At 39.1% G+C, this 24,067-nt stretch overlaps 1 protein-coding gene across 2 annotated transcripts in view; it reads right to left on the bottom strand.

Moving 5' to 3' along the window:
• Positions 1-24,067, bottom strand: part of UNC13B (unc-13 homolog B) — a 208,662-nt gene that overhangs the window by 159,488 nt on the left and 25,107 nt on the right. The gene's annotated exons all lie outside the window — the stretch shown is intronic.

Here is a 24,067-nt window from a genome sequence, read left to right as displayed (position 1 = left end):
CTTCCCAGCATTCTTTGAGTCTCCAGTTGTCTACACACAAAAAAAGAGGAGGAGGACCATGACCAAACAATGGATTCAAACATGACAATTGTAAGGATGCCTGCCTTAGGACCGGGATGGGCTTTGTTCTATAGTACAGGGTTCCCATGACCTGGAACTAACTCAACAGCACCCAACGACAACTGTCTGCACAAACGAAAACTTTCTATGGAAAGAAATAATCAGAGCAGCTTGTATATCAACTAAAACAAAAGCAAGTAAACTCACTGCCATTAGCCAAGTCTGACTCAGAGGGGCCCTGTAGCAACACTCTTAGGACAGAATAGAACTTCTCCCTAGTGTTTCAGAGGCTGTAAGAGCAGAAAGCCTCATATTTGACCTTGAAGTTCACAGCCCAACATGAAACCAGACATCACCAGGGCTCCTTGTATACCCCTCTCTTTCCCATTCTTGACCCTTTTCTAAGAGATTTAGACCTATCATTAAATAAGTTTTGAAACTACAATAATAATAATAATAATAATAGCAACTGTCTCTCAACTGACAATTATATGTTGTTTATCGCCATTTCTTGAAATATTTTGCTTTCACTGATAAGCTTTCTGGGATAGTGCCCAGGTTATAGGATCATTGCTGAGTGACATCAAGTCAATTCTGACCCACAGCAGTTTTGTAAGCGTGACTGAGTGGGACTTCCACATAGGGCTTTCCTGATTGTAACTTTATGGGGCAGACCACGAGGTCTTTCTCCTGTGCAACGCTGGGTGGGGGAGAATCACTCACCTCGCAGTTGGCAACCTACTGCTCCGGTGTTGCACATCAATGGCCACAGGCAATGCATTACTGATTTTATTTTGCCTTTGGCTCTCAGCATTAGAAATTGTTCTGTTCCAGAGAAAACTTGGTGAGAACAAGAACCTACCACACAATATATAAAACAAAAATGTAAAATACTCATTCCAACCTCCCTTGCAGCTAAGGCATGAGCACATTACCTCAGTTCTTCTCATCGAACATACCAGTGCTAGCCTTCAGATCAAGAACTAGTGACCCCAAGCAGCAAGAGGATAGATAACACCCTGTGAAGAGCACACAGAGGCAGTAAGGGCAAGTTCCTGGGGCAGCAGGGTACAAACTGCAGCGCGTAGGCCTTGGCAGCTGGGGCAGCAATTTCCTCGCCAGACCAGTTTTACAACATGACACTGGGTACAGTTTCAGGCTATATGGATCTAATGCTATAGGTTGCTCAATATCTTTTCAAATCAGCTAGAATTTTTTGTTGCTTGTAACTAATTACGCTTACCAATATATACATAAAAAACAATTAGAAGTGCCTGAAAATAACTGTTGGACAAGAGTTCAAACTTCCAACGAACAAGAACTCCAGCATTGCAATAATTCAATTTAAACAGCATTTGTGGTTTAAATCCTTCCTTTCTTCCTTCCTTCATTTCTTTCTGGATATACTTTTCAGCTTTTGGCTCTAAGACCACCATTAAGGAGCCCTGGTGGCTGTAGTAATTATGAGTTGGGCTGTGATCCATAGGTCTGCAGTTCGAAACCACCAGCTGCTCTGAAGGAGAAAGACTGGGCTTTCTACTCCCATGAACAGTTAACAGACTCAGAAACTCACAGTAGTTCTACTCTGTCCTGTAAGGTCACTACGAGTTGGCAACCACTCGATGGCAGTGACTGGAACACCACCACTACTTATACCCCAAAAAGGCACATCATGCTTTTACATCTCTAACTAAGGAAGCTTCTTATATATTATCATTCCAAAGTGGAGATGTCACATGTGTTAGGCCACATTTCCATCTCAGATCAAAAGTATATCTTAAATATTTAGCTTTTTCTGTCTCCCTTTGAAATTCTTTTCCAAAAATAGTATCTTCACATAGTACTTTTTCAAATAAGCATAAAGGAAATCATTTATGAAGAATCAAGATGAGTTATTTTTTTACAAAGTTTCAAAAAGAGAGGTAGGAAAATAAGTATTTTAAAGTGGGTATTTATACAAATTCTTTGTTCAAAGTTCCTCAAAATCAGCTGTTCTCAACCTGTAAGTCGTGACCCCTTTAGGGTTCAAACAACCCTTTCACAGGGATCGCCTAAGACCATTGGAAAACACATATTTCCAATAGTCTTACCTCTCTTTTATCCGTCTCCAGGCAGGTCTGCCCACATGCAGCTATGCCCACATACGAGTACCCAGCGTGAAGACTGTTACCAATGCTACCCCATGCTTCAAGACAAAATTTCATTTATTTGTAATTAGAAATAAATGTAAAAAATAAAAATAAAAAAACAAAAAAGAAATAAATGTTTCACAACATATAATTACATATTGTTTTTGTGATTAATCACTAAGCTTTAATGATGTTCAATTTGTAACAATGAAAATACACCCTGCCTATCAGATAATAAATTATGATTCATAAGATTAACAAAATTACAGTTATGAAGTAGCAACAAAAATAATTTTATGGTTGGGGTCACCACAACATGAGGAACTGTATTAAAGTGTCATGGCATTAGGAAGGTTGAGAACCACTGCTCTAAATCAAATAATTATAATAATAACAGAAAAGATTCAACAAATAATGCCTATAAAATATCCTTTTTTTAATAAATCATTTTATTAGGGCTCATACAACTCTTATCACAATCCATACATACATCAATTGAGTAAAGCACCCTTATACATTCGTTGCCCTCGTCACTCTCAAAATTCGCCTTCCACTTGGGTTCCTGGAATCAGCTTATTTTCCTTTTTTTACCTCCTCCTCCCTCCCCCCCCTTAATATTTTATAAATTATTATTTTATCTTATCTTCTACTGCCCGGCGTCTCCCTTCACCCACCTTCCCATTGCCCATCCCCCCAGAGAGGAGGTTACACAGATTCCCGAAATCAGTTCTCCCTTTCTACACCCCCTTCCCTCCTGGTGTCACCACTCCCACCGCTGGTCCTGAGGGGTTCATCCGTCCTAGATTCTCTGTGTTTCCAGATCCCTACTGCACCGCTGTGCATCCTCTGGTCTAACCAGGTCCACAAGGTAGAATTGGGATCATGATAATTGGGAGGGGAGGAAGCGTTCAAGAACTAGAGGAAGGTCTTGAGTTGCTACACTGAACCCTGAGTGACTAATCTCCTCCCCACTACCCCTCTGCAAGGGATGTCCAGCTGTCTACAGATGGGTATTGGGTCCCCATCACTTACTCCCCTCATTCACGGTGATGTTATTTTTTTTCCCCCCTGCCTTTGTTGTTTGAAACCTGGTCCCCTCGGTCCTTCATGATCACACATGTTAGTGAGCTGCTTCCATGTGGGCTTTGTTGCTTCTGGGCTAGATGGCCGCTTGTTTACTTTCAAGCCTACCTATAAAATATCTTTATGCAAGAAAGAAACAACTGCCAAAATGTTCAATTCAATGGGCAAGGTAGCCTTAGGGTTACCCAGTTTCAAAACACTCTTCCTCTTCTGACAAATCAATAGAGATAGGTGGCTGGACCCTACAGCCGACTGCAGAAGCTGAAGCTCCAACCTTAGATATTAAGGGAGGAAAATAAAATGCAGGATAGGCTAGAGAAATTGACATTGAAGTGGAAGTGCATGAATGCCCACAGCAAGGGCGTTTTGAAGGACAATAGTAAGCATACAGTGGTGACTAGAACACCACAATGGGACATTCCTGTTCATGGAATTTAGAACATACCTTGTCTTGTTCCCTAACCAAGCCAGGAAACGCTGTTTTTTCTGGGCTGGGGTATGTCAATTTTCTTCTTTAGCTCTAATATGTACATAGTAAAATAACAACCCAAAAAAACTATAAAGTGGAGCTAAAATGAAAATTTGGTGGGGTAGTCACAAATAGTAAAAACTCAAACTCAGAGAGGCTCTGTAACTAAATAAGATTAAGAATCAGTTGACAGTGTCACATGGACAATAAATAATGAAGCAAGATAGTTGACTCTTATCTTCTGACTCTAAATCTATTTCTTTGTATTTTCATCAGAATGCCCAAAAAGAAAGCCTATGCTGCCCCCTCCCTCATGAGCCCTTGATAATTTTTTATTTATTTTGTCATATCTTGCCCTATCCAGCATCTCCCTTCACCCCCTTTTCTGTTGTCCGTCCCCCAGGGAGGAGGTCACATGTAGATCCTTGAAATCGGTTCCCTCTTTCCAACCCACTCACCCTCTACCCTCCCAGTATCGCCCCTCACACCCCTGTTTCTGGAATATTTCTTTCCCTTACTATTGAGACTTATATTTCACCTCATTAATACTGTTAGACATATGTATATTCAACTATATAATTAAGATTGTTCGAGGCAGGAATGCCAGGATGGATGAGCCTTCAGAAATTGCAACAGGAGTAATGATTCCCTGAGGATATGGGAAGATATAGGGGAATGGATGGTGGGAGGCGGCAGATAGCATTGATAACTGTATATATATATATATATATATATATATATATATATATATATATATATATATATTATATAACAATAACAACAAGGGTTCCTGGGTGGGGGAAGGAGCTGATATCAAAGAGCTCAAGAAGAAAGAAAATGTTTCAAAACTGATTGTAATAAGAGTTGTACAATTATGCTTGATCTATTTGAATTATGGAATGTTATGACATCTGTAACAGCTCTCAATAAAATGAATTAAAAAAAAGACTAAAAAATTTTTTTAATTTAAAAAATTTTAAAAGACTAAGAAAAGATCTAATTATAGTCAAGCTGGAGCATTCCAGAAAGCATTGCCCCATTCATATGTATGAAAATAAAACATAAAATTCAAATAAACCACATTAGAATTATCTAGAATGTCTACTAAAATCTACACTCTTGTGCCCAGCTACTACTAACTGTTCTGAAATGGACTGCATTAGAAGGTTCTGGATAAAATGGGGGAAAGATGTAGAACATGACTTAGAATCAGGAAGACCAGATTTGCTGGTCCCATATAGACCTTGATCACGCTAACTCACCCTGTGGTTCAATTTCCAGCCAAACAAGGATGTTAGGTGCCATCAAGTTAATTCCAACTCATAGTGACCATATGTACAACAGAGCAAAACACTGCCCAGACCTGCACCATCCTCACAACTACTATGTTTGAGCCCACTGCTGCAGCCACTGTGTCAGTTCATCTCATCAAGAGGTCTCCCTATGTACTGTCCTTGTATTTCACCAAGCCAAGCTGTCAAGGGACTAAACACTATCGATGTGTGCACACTTTGAAATAAGGGCCCATGCGGAATAAAGGGCAGCATTTACCTGAAGACAAAGTTTAAAAAGGGTTGGGATGAAGGAAGAATAGAGACAGAAGACATAGGGAGGAGGTAAGATGGGTGATGTTACATTGAGGGGACTTCAGTGAGCTGAAGCAGAATGTGTATGAATTATTGAATGTAAAACTGATGGTCTGCTCGGAAAACCTTCATTCAATTCATAGGGAAAAGATTTTTTAAATATAAATGTTATATAAAAATGACACTTTTAAGCCTTCTCTAACCTATTAAATCAAAACACCTTAGGATACGGCCTGGACTTCTGTATTCACAATGCTCCCCAAGCAGATGTGCTAAAGTTTTGAGACCCACTCCCATTAAAAGCTGAAATAAATATGATAAATTCATGGGAACAGTTGACTATGACCTAAAACTCTGCTTACTGTTTGAAATCCCTTCTTTTGAACTTCTCTGGCTTTATTTTGTTTATTTGCTCTAGCTTTAAGGTTTGTTCCTGGAACACTACTAACTCTTCCTGCACACAGGACCTGCTTACAGGGCCATTTCCTCTACCTAGAAAGTTCTTCCCCACCCTATCACCAATAATCTAACAATGAACTCAATCTCACTCTTCAGGTTTTATTGGAAATATCTTCTCAGTAGGCACACAAAGTAAAACTCGTATTTTCTTCCGGTTCTTGTTTTTTTAAGAAAATTAGGAAAATTTATATTTACATATTATTCTTTTGATTTGTGGGGGCAAGTACATTAGTTTTCTAGGGGTTTGATAACATCACTACAAACTGCTGCTATGTTGGTGTTACAGTGTCGTTGAGTCAGTTCCAACCCACAGAGACTCCATACACAGCAAAATGAAGCACTGAGCCATTTTCACAATCGTTCTTATGGAAAGACCCATTATTGCAGCCACTGTGTCTATCGACCTCATAAAGGGTTTTCTTTTCCTGATTGGTTAACTTATACCAAGCCTTATAAATGTCCAAAGTACGTGATACAAAGTCTTACCATCCCCATTTCTAAGGATCATTCTGGTTGTACTTCTTCCAAGACAGGCTTGTTCTTCTGGCAAACCATGGTAATTATATCTTTGCCAACCCCATAAGTCAAATGTATTGATTCTTCTTCAGTCTTTTTAATTAACTGCTTTCACATGCATATGAAAATACCCTGGCTTCAATCAGGAGCACTTTAGTTCTCAAAGTGACATCTTTACTTTCTAATATTTTAAAATGAGTTTTAGCAATCTAGTGGTAAATTTGCCCAAGGCAATATTTCATCTGATTTCTTGACTGCTGCTACTATGAGAAATGATTGTGGATCCAAGTAAAATGAAACCCTTGGCAACTTCAATCTTTTATTCATATTTCATGTTGCTGCTTATTGGTCTGGTTGTGAGGTGTTTTGCTTTCTTCATGTGGAGGAGTAATCCATAATAAAGGATTATAGAATCAAATGTGTACCCCCAAAAAATATGTCAATTTGGTTGGGCAATGATCCTAAAAGGTTTGGCAGTTACATAAATTAAGAGGGAATAAAACCCACTACTATCATGTTTATATTTCCTTCAGTTTTCCAAGACTGAAATTTTTATAGGAACAGGCAGCCTCATCTTTTTTACATAGAGAGGGTGCTGGGTTTGAAGCAACAGACATCCAGAGAGGAAGGGTGTAATAAATTTAATTAAGTCTCAGCCCTGATCCAATGTAAGGGTAGTTCCCCTGGAGTGTGACTTGTATCATCTTTTGATCTTATAAAAGGAGGGAAAAGTAAACATAGAGAGAAGTACCTAACTACCATGAAGAATGAACAACCAGGAATGGAGCGAGCCCTTTGGACCCAAGGTGTTTGTGCCATGTACCTCATAGACCCAAGGGAAGATGGATGTCAAAACACATGTACAAAGGAATTTCTTAAAGTTCATGGGGAAAATTCCATTATCTTTTAATTCTATTTTCTATGGACTTTTGAAGCCCTATTATGTAACTCCACAAAACACTAGCTCACCGTTGAAAGGAGACTGAGTCCGACAATGCCAGAGAGAGAGTCTTCCCCTGCAAGCAGCACGATGAATTAGGACTTCTAGCTTTCTGAACTGTGAGATCATAAGCTCCTGTTTGTTAAAGCCCTCTACTTCTGGTAATTGTTATAACAGCTATAGATAAGTGTTATGGATTGAAATGTGCCCCTCCCCCCAAAAAATGTGTCAACTTGGCTGTGCCACGATTCTCAGTATTATGCAAGTATTCTCTATTTTGTGATCTGATATAATTATCCTGAATGTTAAAAATCATCATATCTATTATGCTAATTAAGTAGGATTAGGGGTGATTTTTTTAATGAGGCAGGATACAATGTAGAGAATTGCAGTGTATCTTGAGTCAAACTCTTTTGAGATATAAAAGGGATTAAATAAGCAAGCTGAAGGGCCCTCGATGTTGCTGTTGCGTGCCATTGAGTTCTGACTCATAGCAGCCCTATGCACAACAAAACAAAGTACTGCCCGGTACTGTGCCATCCCACAATTGTCTCTTTTCTTGAGCCCATTATTGCAGCCACTGTGTCAATCCATCTTGAAGATCATCCTCTTTTTTACTGCCCTACTACTTTATCAAGCATGATGTCCTTCTCCAAGGACTGGTCACTCCTGACAACACATTCAAAGTATGGGCAATGAAGTCTCACCATCCTTGCCTCTAAGGAGCACTCTGGCTAATGTCTTCCAAGACAGATGGGTTTATCCTTTTAGCAGTCTATGGTACTTTCAATATTCTTCTCCAGCACAATTCAAATGCATTAATTCTTCTTCAGTCTTCCTTATTCAATATCCAATGTCCAACTTTCAGTTTCATATTGAGGGACCTCAATACCACCAAGTAAAAAGAGCCCGGAGTGGTGTGTTCCTGGATCCCTGCCTTGGGAATCTCTTATAGCCAGGAGAAAGAAAGCCTTCCTCAAGAGTCAGCACTCTCCACTGAAGTAAGTTCAAACAGCAGAATGGGCATAAGGGAAAATGCACACCACACACAATTTCCAGGCTGAGGACTAGATACTCTGGCATGAGCCAGACCAAATCCAATGATTCACATGTCATCAAAAACAGATAGCACCTGTGTTGAAAGGCATCTTTCTGAACCCCCCACCCCCACCCATGCCTTTAAGACTCGAGAGGTGGAGGGAGAAAAATGATGGCAACAGGGGTCAAGGCACTAACCCACTCAAGAGGAGGGTATTGTTTATATCTCCACAGTAAAGGGAGAGCGAGAGGAGGCCTCATTCTGATGTGCCAGTCCTGAGGGTGATGTTCCTGTTCCACGCAGCTTGTTCCCAGAGATGACTGCAGGGCTGGCCTCAGCTCGAGATGTGATGTCCTCTCCCTAGATGACAGTGCTGCAAAGGGTAGCCCTGAGGGTACAGTTTGGGGAGAGTGGCCAGTCTGGCCCACCCACATGGGAGCAGACAAAGAGAGAAGTGCAGCAGACCAGGGACTGGAGGGAAGCCATGAAGTCCCTGAGGAATCCTGATTGCAGACTTCTGACTTGAGGGTGGGGCAGCATTCAGCATTCATTTGAACTGGATGGGGTTACTCACAAGGGGGCCACACTGAGAGTCAAGGCATAACACAGGAGGTGGGGGTATCACTAGACCACTCCATACCTGACTGCAGGAATAGCAGTGGGGGTGGAACTTTTAGGAGGTGCACCTTTCGGACATGAATGCTGAAAGGGTGTAAGTGTTGTTAGGTAAGCAGGACCCAGGATATGTAACCCTGAAAGAAATGGGGACTGGACTGATGGTGTATACCATGTCCTTCTCTCTATCAGAGGAACACTCTGTATGTTGATTCATTCATTCATTCTTTTTGGGGTTTATCTATACAAGATAGGCAAGGTAGGCAACATTATTGAGACAGCTACTGGTCCAATGGTTACTGGGGGTCGTGGGAAGGAGGGAGGGAGGTAAGTGGGGAGCCAACAAGACTGGTCTAGGGAAACAGTAAGTATTCTAAAATTGATGGCAAGGAGAATGTAGCTTTTCTAGCCGTGTTTGATCGATCAAATTGTATCTGAGAGGAACTGATGAGAGGTGAATGACAAGTAAACATAATAGTGAGGTAGGAGGAAAGAAATATATATATATATAGATAAATATATATATATATTTATAAATATATATATAGACATATGCAAATGCAACAAGGAAGCAGATGGACTTTGGGCCTCTACTTAAATCTTACTTCAGTTCAAGAATGGTTTGCTCTAATAATGCAGCACATTGTATGATACTCACCTTCCTCATACAATCTCTGAAGACAAAGCAGTGCATAAGCATATGTGGTGAATGAAGCTGATGGTGCTTGGCTATCAAAAGATATAGCGTCCGGGGTCTTAAATCAGTGGCCATCTAGCACAGAAGCACACAGCCTGTGTGATCATGAGGTGCTGATGGGAAGAGGTATGAGAAGTTAAAAACAAGCAACCAAATCGATATAAAGGGGCCTGGATAGAGTAGAGACCCAAAGCCCATTTGTAAGATAATTGGACAATCCCTCTCAGAAGGGCTACACAGAAGGGATGGAAATTAGGGTGCAGTACAGCACTGATGAACTACATAACTTTCCTCTAGTTCTTTCTATTTCCTCCTACTACTATTATGGTTTTTATTTGTTTTACCTCATTAATCATGTTAGACTTGTATATGTTCATTTGTATATTTAAAATCGTTCAGTACATGAAAGCCAAGATAGATAACCCTTCAGAAATAGTAATAGGAGTAATGATTCCCTGGGGGTACAGGAAGAAAAGAGGGGGAAAGGGGGGATCTGGAGCTGATAGCATTGGTGACTGTATAACCCCATTCAGTAGAACAACAGAATTGTATGTGAATGGATATATTGGATCATGTAAGATATGGGGGGGGGGTAGCTATTATAGAAAAAAAAAGGTTCCTGGGTGGTAGGGTAGGGGAGGGAGGGGATAAAGGGGAGCTGATATCAAGAAGTTCAAAAAGAAAGAAAATGTTTTGAAACTGAATGTAGTAGAAATTACATAATACTGCTTGATGTGCTTGAACTATGGAATGTTATATCTGTAAGAGCCCCTAATAAAATGATTAAAATTTTTAAAAACATAAATATATATTTTAATTAAATTTTTTTAAAGAGCACTATAAATTACATGTCTAGCCTCCTAAGTTGGCACCCTGGTGGCATAGTGGTTACACATTGGGCTGCTAACCACAAGTCAGCAGTTGAAACCACCAGTCTCACCTCAGGAGAGACAAGACTTTCTACTCCCATAGAGAGTTCGTCTAGGAAACCCACAGGACAGTTCTACCTTCTCCAATCAGACAGTAATGCATTGAATGGCAGCGAGAGAGAGCCTCCTAAATTGTGAGAAAGTAAATTTCTGCTTGTTAAAGTCATCCACTTATGGTCTTTAGGTTGGAACACTAACCGAGAAATAAGACAATACCTAACACCAGACTGTAGTCTTTGATTTTATCAGTAAGCGCTCCAAGTCCCCTTCACTTTGGGTGAGGAATTTTGTATCGTCTGCATATCATAGGTTGTTAATGAGTCTCCAATCCTTCTCGAATCTTCATTCTTTGTAGCTTTTCATACTACAAAAATATTCCCTGAACTTTTCTTAAAACCTAATAACAACAAAAGAAAAACAAACCTAACAACAGTTTGGTTCAACTAGTAAAGAATGTTTGAGCAAATGGCTCTTTTAAGATCTACCTACAGCGGAACAAAATGATCAGAGCAACTCAAAAGATGAGGCAGGAAGCTTAGAGGGCACCAAGCTTATGCGAATGGAGGAGGAGGAACTGGAAAAGGAGGAGGCGAATGGCTGCGCAGCTCCAACAACGCTGGCCCCAACGCTGGCGGACATGGTTGAATTGGTGTGTGTTCTGCTGTGTATATCCTCAACAACAAAAATAAATCTTTTTTGTTTTCAAAATAAAAATGAAAACTTTATAAAGGAAGATTTATAAGCAAGACTATTAATAACAACAATAGTTATAGCTAGTAATTATAAACAGCCTAATCATACCCATGAATAAAGTATTTTAGTACATACAGTGGAATACTATATAAACATTAAGAACCATATGGGTCTAACCTATATGAATATGAAAAAGGCACACTGGTGGGTAGTGGTTATATGTTGGGCTACTAACCACAAGGCTGCCGGTTTGAAACCACCAGCTGCTCTGCAGCAGCAGGAGGAAGCTTTCTCTACTCCTGTACAGAAGCACCGCCTCGGAAACCCACAGGGTCGGTGCCACTCTGTCTGGTCGGATATCTAGGAGTCAGAATTGACCCACTGGCAGTGAGTGACCATAATATGAAAAGACGCCCAAAGGAAAATGGAGTGGAAATCAAGAAAAGTAGGTATAGAATCCCATTTGTGTGAAGTACACTCACCTACCCACTGCCATCAATTCTGACTCAGGGATCCTGCATAGGACTTCGGAGGCTTTCGTAAAATCTTTATGGAAACAGACAACTTCATCGTTCTCCCACAGACTGGCACGTGGGTTTGCCCTGCTGACCTTGCCCTACACCACCACCAGGCCTCCTACATGTTAAATATAGGACATTAAAAGACAAGAGAATGTTTCCACACACTTTTTGATCCCTCATTGCACACACATAAATATTTGTGCATATGCATAGAAAGCTGTTATATAAAGGAGCCGAACTTTGCAACAAAAAGAATAATTAGTGCGTTTACTGAGAGCTACTGTTGGCAAGTGCTCCTAGTAAGGGTTTGACATGTATTTTGCCTTTTAATCCTAACAATATAACTTTATGATTAGGAACTTATTATCTACATTTTATAGATGGAGCAGCATGAGGCGCAGATGAAACAGTTCCCTCAGGAGACACATCAATGTTACTATGTCAATAAAACATGGCTTCTAACTCACTGAGATGCAGTGACACCAAAAGTCATTAGCTGGATTTAAAAAAACCCACAAGAATCCAATAACCTACTACCTATAAAAGACCTGCTTAAAATCAAGAAAATATGGAGACCAAAAATACATGTATATAGTTAGCTAAATAGGTAAACAGAGGAAAAAGGGCATTAGAGAAAGTGTTTTGAAACAGAGATAAACAAGGTTTCTATACCAAAGGGAAGAAATGTCTGCCACACAAAAAACATTTAAATTATTTGCTTTTGACGGAGCCATTCTATTTCTGGTCCTTTATTAGGGGGTTTCCTATTATAAAACTAGGACATAGTCATTGTATGAGAATTGTAAAACATGAAGAGCTGATGCCAGGGGCTTACGTGGAGAGCAAATGTTTTGAGCATGATGAGGGCAATGAATGTACAGATATGCTTTACACAATTGATGTATGTATGGATTGTGATAAGAGTTGTATGAGCCCCTAATAAAATTATTTTTTAAAAGAATTATAAAACAATATACTAAAAAATTTTTTTCCATAATCCTACCACACTACAGTAACCATTTTGACATGACTAGCAATTCAAACCCACCAATGTCTCGGAGGAGAAAGATGTGGCTATCTATTCCCCTAAGAGTTACAGCTCAGAAACCATGAAAAGTCAGAATCAACTGGATGGCAGTGGGGTTTGGGGTAGATGTGTCTTCAATTTGTTTTAATCAATATACATTTGTGTTTCCTTTGGCCAACTAATTAAGAACATGCTTCCATATAACAGCAATTTTTTATGTTGTTACAATCTACTTTACTCTATTAAAATATTTTATGAGCATCCTTCCAGTCATTAAGTATCCATCTATAGCACGGTTTATAATAGCTGCATAAATATTTATGATCTATTACTGTAAGACACTCATCTTGCTTTCAACAAATGGTATAATCTTTTATGTCTACCCTTAACATATAATCAAAGCTGCATTAAAATTTTACTTTCTTAGAATTCCTAGATGTGGAATTGCAGGGTCAAAGACTAAGTAATTTTATAGTAATCTTCCAAATGATTGGTTGTTTCTCAATGGGCTTTCTTCTCCCTAAGAGGTAGTAAAGCAAGAATTGCTAGTCATCATCCCCCTTTTTGTGTCTTGGTTTTTTTACAGTGCTTTAGATGAAGGTTACCTAGAAAGTTAGTTTTCCACTCAGTAATTCATACACAACTTGCTTTATGAGGTTGCTTGCAATCATTGCAATGAGTCAGCGCTCTGCCCTCTTCCTTCACAGATTGCTCATTTCTGTTTCTCTCGTGTCTTTGTCCCTTCTGTTTTCTCATCTTTGATTTGAAGTAAATATTGCCCTTTTAGTTTTGTAGAGCTGATGGGGTCTAAGAAATACATTCCTCAAAGGTGCTATTGTTGATGTTACATGCCCAGCTACAAACAGGCTGAAAGGTGCCTCCCAAAGAATGTCTGAGGACGGCAGCCTCTGAGGTTCTTCCAGTCTCTTTCAGATCCATTAAGTCTGCTTGGGTTTGTTTGTTTGTTTGTTTTCATCTGGATTTTGTTCTAACCGAGGTCTTCTATTATAGTGCTGTCAGACGTGGTAGCAGGACACCCTCTAGTTCTCTGGTCTTCAGTCAGAGGAGGCTACTAGTTCCCTTTTGTTGAAGTCAGTTGGGTGCCTTCCAGCAGATTTTTTTCAACTCAGCAACTTCATTTGACAGCAGAATTGTCACCTGGGGATTCTTAACCTATCATCTTCATGGGAGGATCAACCAGGTTTTACTCCCACAGAGTGGTGGGACGAATTGGGATGGTGATTCTGAACTGCCTACTTTCCAGTTCACAGTCAAGCACGTGAGGAACGCATTCCCAGTACTCCTTAGTCCTTCATAACATTCTAGGGTATAACGAAACTCAAGGGTCAGGAAATGCAGTCAGAGGTCAATAATCTCGCCTAGTATTCTTTTCAATAGTCTAGGGTTATACTCTCCAATATGGGAACCACTTGTGGTTACACGTTGGGTTACTAACCGGTGGGGGAGGAAATAAAAAGGAGATTGGTAAAGGGCTCAAATAGAAAGAAAGGTTTTAAAAAGATGATGACAGCATATGTATACATTTCCTTGATACAATGAATGTATGGATCGTTATAAGAGCTGTAAGAGCCTCCAATAAAATGATTTTTTTAAATTTTTTCTTAAAGAATCACCAGGTATTCCTTAAGAGAAAGATGAAGCTTTCTACTTCTGTAAAGATTTACAACTACGGAAACCCAAAGGGGAAGTTCTACTCTCCCTATAGGGTCACAATGAATCATAATCAACTTTATGGCAGTGAATTGGGATTTTTTGGAGCTACATGACTACTTAAATATAAACTTAATCAGAAGTATACAAAATTTAAACATTGAGGGAATTGCAACTAATGTTATGAAAAATATGCATGAACTATTAAACTGAAAACTAATTTACTTAGTAAACTTTCACTCAGACCACACACTATATATATATATATATATATATATATATAATTTTAAATTAAGTTCCTAGGTTGCACTTGCCACATTTCAAATGCTCATTAGTTGCATGTAGTCAGTGGGCATCATCCTGGAGATCGCCAACATGGAACATTTTCATCATCACAGAGTTCAACAGGACAGCATTGGGCAAGAATATGCTGGAAGTCTAGAATGCAGCCTTACAGTGCTTGGTGCAATCATTTATGATGATTCAGTAGACCAGACCAAACCAAACTCACTGCCATTGAGTCAATGCCAACAGGACAGGGTAGAACTGCCCCTGTGGGTTTTCAAGACTACAACTCTGTACCAGAGTAGAATGCCCATCTTTCTCCCATTTCAGCAGAAGACAGCTACCTGTAAGGGCAAGAACCACACAATGAAGCACAATTATAACAAGTCTGTCTGAGAAACTACGGGAGGCCCTCAAGGCCAATCACAAATGCAATGACTCATTCTGGAGAAACAATAGGCAAGTGATACGCAAGGTAAAGAGGCATATTCTCATTTAGAAAGGAAAATGGGGGCGACTGCGGGAGGGGGGAGAAAGAAAGGAAAATGTCTACATTAAAGTTTGGGGTCTATAATTGGATTGAGACACTGAATGAACTGAATTTTCATCTTACAGAAAACCTAAATCGCCCAAGTAGGCCAAATCCTAGTTCTTTATTTTTTTCCTAGTTCTTTAAAAACTTATTTTTCTCTACATCACAAACTTTGTTCTACTTAATAGATACCAGTGAATATTTAATCTGTGCCATACATTATGCACTATATTTTTTAAATGCATGTTATGAAATTTAAAACATCCTGAAAAATTATAATCATTCATGTATCTACCAGCTAGACTGACTTGGATGTATATATTTTACCAAATTTACTTCAGATATCACAATTTTTTAGATTTAATAACATATCACATAAAATTGAAATACCTACTTGAACAAAATAATAATTTATGAATTATGAAGGGTTCATGAGGGAGGAGGGAATGGGGAAGGAGGGGGAAAATGAGCAGCCAATATTAAAGGCTCAAGTAGAAGGCAAATGTTTTGAGAATGATGATGGCAACAAATGTACATATGTGCTCGACACAATGGATGGATGTATGGATTGTGATAAGAATTGTATGAGCAAAAAAAAAAAGAGGACCTGATGCAAAGGGCTTAAGTGGAGAGCAAAGGCTTTGAGAATGATTGGGGCAGGAAATGTATGGATGTGCTTTATACAATTGATGTATGTATATGTATGGATTGTGATAAGAGTTGTATGAGTCCCTAATAAAATGTAAAAAAGAGGAGAAAAAAAAGAAAATGATTAGGGAAAAGAATGTACAGATGTGCTTTATACAATTGATGTATGTATATGTATGGATTGTGATAAGAGTTGTATGAGCCCCTAATAAATTGTTTTTTTAAAAAAAAGAATTGTATGAGCTCCCAATAAAATGAGTTTAAAATAAATCCATTGGGTAAATCCATTGGGTAAATTCCATTGGGTAAATCTACTGTACAAGATCTCCTATTAAGCATTGAAGAACAAGAATGTCACGTTGAGAACTAAGACCTACCAGACCCAACTCCTCGTAGGAATATGTAAATTGCACATGGAATAAATAAAAATAAATCAGACATGGAAAAAAAAGGAAATACCTACCTACTTGAGCCCATTCCTCCTAATTTCCCCTTGAAATCCTGAAATTATTGTATGGCATTCTAGTTGAAATTTTTTAAATTTTTATTCCATATATTTGTAGCCATAAATAATACACACTTACTTTGGCTTGCTCCTAAATATTAGCTATGTGGTACACTGAACCTGTTTGCACTACCTTGCCCACCTATTTTGCTTTGAGATTTACCATTATTAATGTCATTTTATTCTATTCATTATAGCTAAGTTTGGCTTCCACTTGATGAACATACTATGATTAATTTAAATTTCTGCTGGACTTTATTCAAATTTTGCCATTACAAATGACGCAGCAATATGCATCCTCCTGCACATCTCCTGGCACAAGGGCAAGAATTAGAATCACTAGGCTCTGAAGTAGATACCCTCTCAACTTTACTGCTATTGGCATAAGCTGCAGTCAAGTAGGTCTCCATGCACAGTGGAACAAAACTATCCCCATGAGCTATTATTGATCAGACTACTGTGATCCATAGGGCTTTCACTGTTCTCAGACCTAGCCCACTGGCTTTTCTTCCCAGTCGATGTCAGGAAGCTCTGCGAAAACCTGTGCAGCAGCAATAGCAACTCACAAGTCGCCAATGACAGGCTGTAGAGGCTGAGTATGCGGTGGAACGGCCGGGAATTAAACACAAGTATCCCCAATGAAAGGCAAAAGTGCTACCTCTGCGATGTCCCTCAGGAAACACATTTTCCATATTAGCTGCAATTCTATTCCATATCTTTCCCGCTGTTTCTAATCACCCACTAAATTGATTTCAGGGCTAATGAATCATAGCTAGTATTTGAAAAAATACTGCGGTACCATTTACAATTTCCACTTTACAGATGATCTAAAATTCAGAGAGCTTAAGTACCTTGGCAAGGGTCTCAGAATTAGACTGTGCAGTTTGAAAGGAAAAAAAATACAGTGCTGTAGATACAATGTTGTTTTTTAATCACAACTAAAAAGAATTATTGTTAAAGAACACACAAACATATATTGCTTTCCATGAAGATAACTTAATTTCTCTTAAGTTAATTTACTGCCTAGAAGATTGCTCTTATAACAAAAGGCAAACAGCAAGAGCTTACGTCAAACCTCAACTAATAAAGCCTATGACTAACTCTAAAGTAAACACAGCCTGGGTTATAATTGAACATGCACAAGTGCTCAAATTTATCTGTTTTAAATGTTTTCTAAATACACCTTAGTTGAAATATAGTTTACACTAATACACAATCAAATATATCTTGTTACTATTTATCAGAAATCATTCCAGTCTGGTAGCAGAGTGGGTAATTGGGCTACTAACCACAAGCCTGGCAGTTAAAATTCACCGGCTGCTCATTGGTAGAGAGATGAGCCTGTCTGCCCCCGTAAAGATTTAAAGCCTGAAAAAAACAAGGAAGTGTCCTCCTCTGTCCTATCAGGTCACTATAAGTCAGAGTGGACATGACATGCTCTAAGATAAATGTGGTGATTGTACAATTTCCCTTGATATTATTAAAAGATTGAACTACTCAATTGTATAATATGTAAATTATGTGCCATTAAGCTGCTGGAAAAAAATAGTAAAATTTTAAAAATTAATAAAAAGAATGGACATGATAGCAAAGAGTGGTGAGTGGTTGATTATACATTAACATCTCAAGGTCACTCTAACCATTTCTCCACTAATTCTTACCTTCAGCAACTATTATAGGCTACAAAAAAAAAATGGGGGTGGGGGGAAGCTGTGATTGGTAACAACCCGACAGAGAGAACAGAATTGAGAGCAATTCCAAGTCAGTAAATCTTTACAGACGAAGGCTGTCACACCTTTCCCCCAAGGAGCTATGGGGGAGTTCAAACCAGAGACCTTACAATTAGTAACTAAGTGCTTTACCACTACAACCAAGACTCCAATTATAGACTACCCAAACCAAACCTATTGCCATTTAGTCAATTCAACTCATAGCAATCCTGTAGAGGGGTTTCAGAATGTTCCTGAGAAGGGAGAGTGGTAAGATCTGGTCTCAAGTACAAGGAACCACTCCCTGGAGAAGAACATCATGCTTGGAAAAATAGAGGGTCAGTAAAAATCGAGGAAAACCACCAAAGAGATGTACTGCCGCAATGGCTACAACAATGGGCTCGGAGACGGCAGCAATTGTGAGGATGCACAGGACCCGGCACTGTTCGGTTCTGTCGTCTCAATGGCACCACCAACATGAAAGCTTATCTTGTTACAGTGATCTCTTAACAGTAAGAAAATCAGAATTAACTGGTGCAGCATCGATACTCCCCCTTCCTGGCCTTTTCTGTTCAGTTTTTCAATCAGAGAAAACTGTACATTGTTAATTAGCTTACAAACTGCTATCACAATTTCAAATGAATCATTAGATTGGTACTTTGGTCAATCTTTTAGTTTACAAAAAATTTCTTTAAAATCCTTTTCAGTTTCTAAAAATTAATTATATAAGTCAAATTCTAGTATTTAGTTAAATTAACCCTACAGGTCAAACTGATTGGATGTTTCTTAGATTTTATGAAACTGTATTCTATGAGACAACTTTTCACGAGGTCAAAGAAATCAGGATAAAATGTATATATGATGCAAATTTATGTAAAAGAATAACAGTACTTATATATACACATATAATTCCACATATATTTTTCAATATTCCTAAAGTGTCTATATATTGCTCTTTTAATAAAAAGGTCACCACAAAGCTTTTCCTCATATGAATTATTATATATTAGTTGTTCCTTTAAAATGTGACTTATTTTGTTCTGCTTATCTGTGCAAACTAGTTGGGAGGATGGACAGCACCTGGTTATCTTTATAAGCCTACTGCTGATCTCAACTCAACCTATAGGACAGAGGAGAACTGCTCCATAGGGTTTCCAAGGCTGTAATTTTGCTTTTATTAATCATTTTATTGGGGAGCTCTTACAATTCTTGTAACAATCCATCATTCAATTGTATTAGGCACACTTGTACATATGTTGCCATTAACATGTCCAAAACATTTTCTTTCTACTTGAGCCCTTGGTATCAGTTCCTCTTGTTTCCCCTCCCTCTCCCACCCTCACATGCTCATAAATCCTGGATCAATTATATATTATTATTATTTCGTGTCTTACAATGTCTGTTGTCTCCCTTCACCCACATTTCTGTTATTCGTGACCCTGGTTGGGGAAGCTATATACCCTACCTTGTCATGGGTTCCCCCTTTTTCCCCTTCCCCCACCCCCACCAACCCCGAACTCTCATGATATGGCAAGGCTGTAAATTTTTTAATAATTTTATTGGGGGCTTGTACAACTCTTATCTCAATGCATCCATCCATCATGTCAAGCATATTTGCACATGTGTTGCCATCATCATGTTCAAAACATTTTCTTTCAAAGTGGTGCTAACAAACCCAGGGACAAGAGAACAACAAGTGATCCCAATCGATGGTGAGGAGGGTGTAGGAGGCATCAAGGGGTAGGGCGTGATCAAAGGCAATGTAACAGAGAGGAATTACTGTAACCTAAATGAAGGCTGAGCATGATGGTGAGAGAAGAGGAAAGTAAAAAGACATAGAGGAAAGAACTAGGAGGCAAAGGGAATTTATAGAGGTCTAAATAAAGGCATGTATATATGTAAATATATTTATGTATGAGGATGGGGAAATAGATCTATATGCATATATTTATTTATAGTTTTAGTATTAAGGAAGCAGATGGACATTGGGCCTCCACTCGAGTACTCCCTCAATGAACGGCTACTTTGTTCTTTTAAACTGGTTTTCCATGATGCTCACCTTCCGGACATGATCACTGAAGACAAAGAAGGTGCATAAGCAAATGTGGTGAAGAAAGCTGATGGAGCCCGGTTATCAAAAGATATAGCATCTAGGGTCTTAAAGACTTGAAGGCAAACAAGTGGTCATCTAGCCAAGAACCAACAAAGCCCACATGGAAGAAGCACACCAGCCTGTGTGAACATGAGGTGTCGAAGGGATGAGGTATCAGGCATCAAAGACCAAAATATCATATCGTTGTGAATGAGGGGGAGTATGGATTGGGGACACAAAGCCCATCTGTACGCAACTGGACATCCCCTTACAGAAGGGTCACTGGGAGGAGACAAGCCAGTCAGGGTGCAGTGTAGCAATGATTAAACATACAACTTTCCTCTAGTTCCTAAATGTTTCCTCCCCATCCACTATCACGATCTCAATTCTACCTTACAAATCTGGCTAGACCAGAGCATGTACACTGGTACAGATAGGAACTAGAATCACAGGGAATCCAAGGCGAATGATCCCTTCAGGACCAGTGATGAGAGTGGCGATACTGGGAGGGTAGAAGGGTAGGGTAGAGAGGGGGAACCGATTATAAGGATCTACATAAAACCTTCTCCCTGGGGGACGGACAACAGAAAAGTAGGTGAAGGGAGATGTCGGACAGTGTAAGATATGAAAAAATAATAATTTATAAATTATCAAGGGTTCATGAGGGAGGGGTCAGCGGGGAAGGAGGGGCCACTGGGGAGGGAGGGGGGAAAATGAGGAGCTGATGCCAGGGGCTTAAGTGGAGAGCAAATGTTTTGAAAATGAGAGGATAACGAATATACAAATGTGCTTTATACAATTGATGTATGTATGGATTATGATAAGAGTTATATGAGCCCCCAATATAATGATATTTTTTACTTGAGCCCTTAGTATCAGCTCCTCATTTTCCCCTCCCTCTCTCATGAACCCTTGATAATTTTTTAATTATTATTTTTTCATGTCTTACACTGACCGATGTCTCCCTTCACCCACTTTTCTGTTGTCCATCCTGCAGGGAGGGGATTATATGTAGATCGTTGTTATCGGTTTCCCCTTTCTCCCCCAACCTTCCCCTTATCCTCCTGGTATCGCTGCTCTCAATACTGGTCCTGAGGGCTTATCTAAGGCTGTAAATTTTTGCGGAAGCAGAATGCCACATCTTTCTACCATGGAACAGCTGATAGGGTCAACCACCAACCTTTTGGTTAGCAGCCCCACATGCTATCAGGATTTTAAAGAACCCCAATTCTATCTGGGCTCCAGAAATAAACAATCAGGGTACATTAAGCTGAATTCCTATTAACCACAGGACAAACCCTGAACCTAACTGCTGAATTCATCTGTTGGTTGGATCCACAACAAAAACTGTGATGCTAGATGCACATACCAGATAACAGTTCTCTTGTATATTCAAAGCTAGATGTTGAAGGAGTCCTGGTAGCACACTGATTAAGCGCTGGCCTGCTAACCAAAAGGCTAGGGTATCAACCACCACATGTATAGGGCTTCCAAAACTGTACATCGATGGACCTAGACACCTTTCTCTCACAGAGTGGCTGGTAGGTTTGAACCACTGAAGCCCACAGCACCATAGCACATGTTTAAAAATCCTCAATACTATTTGCAAAAGGCCAGCAGACTACTTCTTTGCTAAATTCAAGCCAGTATTAAATTCTACAATTTTATCTCAAGCTGATTGTTACATAAGGTCCAAATATGGTTGATCACCTTTCTAATGTTGCGTGAAAGAAAGCTGTGAATACAATAGAAGCCTGATAAATTCCCAGGTATGTTTTATATCTCGTATCAGGATTTATAGTTTCCAGCTTGTAAACTTTTCAAATTAATTAGACTTAGCACTCTGCATTGCCTGTATCTTTTTTAAACTGCAGATTTTTATATCTTTCATAACCATTAGCAATATGACCCTAACTCCAATAATGGTACAAGTATTAGCTTTCCTATTGATAGACTATTCTGAACGAAGAGTCTTAAACAAGGATAAAAGTTTAGTCATTACCTGGTAGAATCAAAACAAAGTTCTACTGAATCCAAAAGTCCTGGATTTTCTTTTATGCTACATATTCTCTCAGGGGGAACAAAAATATTGTGAAGCCTATGTTATCTGAGTGTTCTCGATCTCTGTATGTTCTAATATCCATTGAAATGGCTACACAGAACTCAGACAAAATTCCTGATCAAATGGTTTATTAAGTAAGTGAGAAATGCTCAGGGTTGAGTTGTTTATCAGGACATGTTACAAAGTTCTTTCAGGTATGCTAATAAGTGACTAAAGGGGCATACCATTCCACTGTAAACCTCAACCTGAAAGCATTTAGCTCAAGCTCTGTGGGTCAGCAAACCTGAATCAAGTGCCCAGAAGTACCCCACTCCAGTAAACCTCAGCCCGAAGGCAATATAGCTCGGCTAACTTACCGTATATACTCGAATATAAGCCGACCCGAGTATAAGCTGAGGTACCTAATTTTCACCTGGGAAACAAGAAAAACTGATTGACTCGAGTATAAAATGCAGAAGCTATTGGTGAGTTTCAATAATCAAAACAAATGAAAATAAAATTACTAAAAATTGAGACATCAGTGGGGTAATGTATTTAAATATTTATTTTAAATAAAAAAATAAATAAAAGGACAAGTCATTTAACATCAGTAAACCAGCACAGTAAGTAGAAAATAGGTTCAATAAAAACAAGTTATCAACAATGATACCTTAAGAGTACTATTCCCTGAGCTCAATCAGCAACCAAGCTAAAATGTGAAAAGTTAAAATCCTTCAAAACTGGATTCCTCAGCATCATCCGTAACCTAGTGCAGAGCTTCCGCTGGTGTGAGGTCATCATAGACGCTGTCCTCACTGAGATCGCCGTCATCACCATCACTGCTGTCATTTTCATACAAAGCACAGTCTTCACTGCCATCCATAGCATTACTAATACTACATTTCTGGAAGGCACGTCGCACCATGTCTTCTGGAATATCTTCCCATGCATCTCGAACCCACTTTGCTATTAACTCTATGTCAGGCTTCATGAGATTTCCTCCTTTTGTTAGTCGGGCTCGACCAGATGACATCCATTCATGCCACATCCTTCACACACAATCTTTAAAAGGCTTATTCAAAGATGCATCCAGAGGCTGCAGTACAGATATAAGCCCACCTGGAATAACGGCTAAAGTAACTTTACTAGATCTTGCCAATTTTTTTATGTCATCTGATAGGTGGGCTCTGAACATATCCCAAACAAGTAACGATGGCTTTTTCTTTAAGGCTGCTCCTGGTCGTCGGTTCCAAATTTCTTCCAGCCATTTTTTTGTTCCGTCTTTATCCATCCAACCTTTAACATGTGCACACACACTAATTATTCTTGGTGGAAAATTGATCTGTATAGGCAAGGTTTTCTTTGAAAAATAATGACCTATCATTATTCCATTAGCTTAGTTCCATTAGCCAAACATGATAGAACTGTAAAGTGGTTTTTTTTTTCATTTCCTGTGGTTTTGAGAAAAATGTTTTTTTCTCCTAAACTTGCCACAGTTCTGTTGCTTGGAAGATCAAAAATCATGGCAGTTTCATCCATATTCCCAATATCTGCCAGGTCATATTTATAAATCCTTCTTTGTTTTATAATAAATGACTGAAACGACAATTTTTTCTTCAAGGTCTTGTGGAAATTTCTGGGAAATCTTTGTTCTTCGTCTCATAGTAGGCCAAACCTATTCATGAAGCGGTACACCATCCTGCTGATGCAGCAAATTTTTCAATGCCTGGTGCTTTATATTTGTCATCCTTAGCCATTTGTAGAGCACGTATGCGGATTCCCATGCATGTTACGCAGTAACCATTTTGACGATACTCCATA

The sequence above is a fragment of the Tenrec ecaudatus genome, chromosome 10 (genome assembly GCF_050624435.1).
Source record: "Tenrec ecaudatus isolate mTenEca1 chromosome 10, mTenEca1.hap1, whole genome shotgun sequence".
Taxonomy (NCBI): Eukaryota; Metazoa; Chordata; class Mammalia; order Afrosoricida; family Tenrecidae; genus Tenrec; species Tenrec ecaudatus.
The sequence above is the reverse complement of the archived record's forward strand: the minus strand, read 5'-3'. Positions and strand labels throughout refer to the sequence as shown.